Source organism: Hibiscus syriacus, unplaced genomic scaffold, assembly GCF_006381635.1.
Source record: "Hibiscus syriacus cultivar Baekdansim isolate YM2019G1 unplaced genomic scaffold, ASM638163v2 tig00011718_pilon, whole genome shotgun sequence".
In the NCBI taxonomy this organism is placed as follows: Eukaryota; Viridiplantae; Streptophyta; class Magnoliopsida; order Malvales; family Malvaceae; genus Hibiscus; species Hibiscus syriacus.
In genome coordinates, this window is record NW_024062254.1 from 241,926 (window position 1) to 245,660 (window position 3,735).

The window sequence follows — 3,735 nt, forward strand, 5'->3', positions numbered from 1 at the left end:
GTGTTCATTTAGGTCCCCCAACTTTTAAAACTTGCAATACAGTCCTCCAACATTTAATCGTTTACAATATGACCCCGTTACACTGCCGTTAGTACATTATAATATGGTCACTTAAATTTCAGGGCTTGCATTTATGTCCTCCAACTTTTAAAACTTACAACACAATCCTCAATTTTATTCTAAACCCCAAATTCCTTTCAATCTCGAATTTCCTTTCAATATCGTGAACTGAAAAGTTACGCTGGAAATGAAAAAAGAGAAGCGAAAAAGGAAATTCGAGATCGAAAAGGAATTTGGGGTTAGAATAAAATTGAGGATTGTGTTGCAAGTTTAAAAGTTAGGGGACCTAAATGCAAGTGCTGAAAATTTAAGTGGCCATATTACAGACGTACTAACGACAATGTAACGGCGGGGACCATATTGTAAACAGACTAAATGTTGAGGACTGTATTGCAAGTTTAAAAGTTTGGGGACCTAAATGAAAGCTTTAAAAAAGTTCAGTGACCATTACTATGCTTTACCCTAATATTTATCGTATTATTATTCACTGCGTGAATAAATGTAAAAAAGAGAGTGGCAGGTTGACCACCGAGCTGGAAATTCTTTCCATTTGGGCGGCTGAGCTTGTCGGGGCTTTGTCCCCCCAATCACAGGGCCACCTTGCTGCTTTTGCTGCGGACAACTGACCTTTCTTTCTCCTTAAAGTCATTCATTCAAACCCTTCTTTTTTCATTATATATGATCAACTCCCCATGATCAAAAAAACCATTCATCTCAATCTCAAATAACATTTCATCTTTGAAGAAGAAGAAAATGGAAGGCAAAGTGGCTTACGACAATGATCTAAATCTCAAAGCAACCGAGCTAAGATTAGGGTTACCAGGAACACTGATCATGAGGAAATACAAGCAGTTTCCAATGTCCGAAACAACAAACGACGACCGAACAGCGAATCCGACGGTCCAAACGAAACCGCCCCTCCTCCCAAGTAAGCATACCCGATACTTGAAAGCCGAGTCAGAGGGCGGCGTCGGGATTTATATTAAAGTGAGTATGGATGGAGCGCCGTATCTGAGAAAGATTGACCTGAAAATTTACTCCGGGTACCCGGAGTTATTACAAGCTATTGAGAACATGTTCAAGTTCACCATAGGCGAATACTCCGAAAGAGAAGGCTACAAAGGGTCGACTATGCGCCTACTTATGAAGACAAAGATGGTGATTGCTTGTCGGAGATGTTCCATGGGAGTATGTCTCTCTCTCTCTCTCTCTATTTATATGTATATAAGTTCATATTTCTTGATCCGGACATGCAACTTACGAGGTTATCTGGTTCTTTTTGATGCTGCGAATGTTCATTACATCGTGTAGAGACTAGAATCATGAAAGGATCAGAAGCTAGAGGGTTGGTTGTGGTGTATGATTCATGAACAACACAGAAGATTCAGTGCTGTAATGGAGAGGAGAATCTTCGACTAGCTTGGGTTGTCGGAAGTGGATTGATTCTCAGTTCATCTCAGGGATTCAATGGACTGGGAAAGTTTTTTTTGAAGGGATTAAGGAAACTTATCAAGTTCAACTTTTTGTAAGAAGAAGAACAAATGGATTTGTTGTCCCCAAGTTTTGGTTTATGTAATTATAATACTCAAAGAAACAAAGCTTTATTTTGTATATCAGCTGTATGATCTGTGTATGATTCTAACTTGTATGGGTCATAACTGTTGAATCTACAAAAATAAAAGAGTATGGTTTCCATTTCCGTTAAAAAAATTAACGATCATCTAAGTTAAACGTTAACATGCTAATTGAGATATGATAGTCGTTTGAGATTATGAGATTAGATTTTATCATATCTCAGTTAATAGGTTAACGTAAGCTCAGACTGTCATCAATTTTTAATGGAAAATAATGAGTTGGAACATAATGAATAGTCGGGTGACCATTTTGTAACTTTTAATACCAAAAGACTCAACAAAGTAACTCCTATAGTCGAAGGATCATTTTAACTTTTAATAATCGGGAACTTAATAAAGTAATCCTATTTGTCCAGGGACATTTATGTACTTTACCCTATATTTTAAAGTTTTCGTTCAAAAAAATAAATTAATTAAAGTTTAGATCTTGAACTAAATAATAATTATAAAATCCGTTAAATCTTACTAAGAATTCATCTATGATGCATAAGTTAAAAAATTATTTTATATTCTTTGATGTAGTCATTGTTTTTATTTTCTCGGTAAAGGACAATTTATTTAATTAAAACAATAGTCGAAGTTCAGCTTATTAGCCTCATTAAAAATCTCATTAAAACAATAGTCATTGTAATTTACAAATTCAACCCGACCTCAATGGACCTATAGAATTAGTTTTGTTTTTAAAATTTCGAATTTAGAATTTAGAATTTAGGGTAAAAATCTTTAACACGAGATATTAATATAATTATCACTTACATACTTATAAATAACTATAATAATATGTCCTCTATTTTTTCAGTTAGGTTAATATTTTCTAATAAAAATTAGATTCATATATATATATATATATATGTGTGTCGAGTTATATAAGATCATGTGTGGATTTTTACTCCAAAAATTAGGTCAAATTGAGCCTCCCTAAACTTGAATCATGTTGAGTGGCGAGCGAAAAGATAGAATACTTGAGTTGAGTTCATGTCGATCAAAATCTGACTTGACTTAACCCATTCGAATCCTACTCTTATCACTCTCAAAACCTGAAAGCTGTATCGAAAACAGTGAGAATTCCAGAGGGAGATGAACGTGCCAACACTAATAATTTCTCATAAACCCAAAAATAGCTCTCAACGTGTACCAAAATAGTCATTTTACTTTAATTTTTTTTTTGAAGCATTTGACCTCTCAGCGTTTCATTTTGTGTAAAAAAATGAAAATCATTAGTTAACACACAATTGACGCTCCAAAATATGAGCATTTTTAACCTAAAATGAAACGTTGAGGGATAAAATACCCCAGAAAAAATAAAAGAAAAAGTGAACTCTATCAAATGTTAGGGCCTTCTTGACCTAAAATGAAACACTGAGAGTTAAAATATTCCAAAAAAATAAAATACGGGTTAAAATAACTTTTTTTAATGTTGGAGGTTACTTTGGCATTGCCTAATAATTTATAGACAGCATCTTTTGCTGTTTCCAATACCTAAAATTCTCCCTCTTTGTGAGCATCAAATTGAAGCATAATTTAATAATGTCTGTGTCAAAAGAATATAAGAAACATTATCTTATACCAACATATGATATAATAATAATAATAATAATAATAATAATAATAATAAATATAATAATAATAATATTAATAATAATAATAATAATAATAATGATGATGATGATGGATGGGATTCATTAACGTAATCTACAAAAGGAAGGAATAGATCCCACTGCATGTTGTCTTTTTTCTCATGGGAATGGATCATTACCAGATTTTCCAGCTGATTGGTTGGTGAGACAATTAAACTAACACACCTTTTGTTGGGAAAATATTTATCGAGCAACGAGAAAATTTTTAGGACTCGGTACCCTATATGTTTCTTTTTGAGCAAAAGGTTGTAGCTTGTTGGGAGCCCCACGCCATTAATCAAATGTGTTGGATCTTAGATGATGAGCATATTCATGCTTTTTAGGTTTTCGAATACTTATAGAATACGATAATCATAATCGATATTAAGATTCGAACTTAAAGTTTATTCGAGAAGAATCATAAA

The 3,735-nt window shown here is 33.3% G+C and overlaps 1 pseudogene; it reads left to right on the plus strand.

Moving 5' to 3' along the window:
- Positions 1-754: 754 nt before the first annotated feature.
- Positions 755-1,638, plus strand: LOC120204828 (annotated as a pseudogene).
- Positions 1,639-3,735: the final 2,097 nt, after the last annotated feature.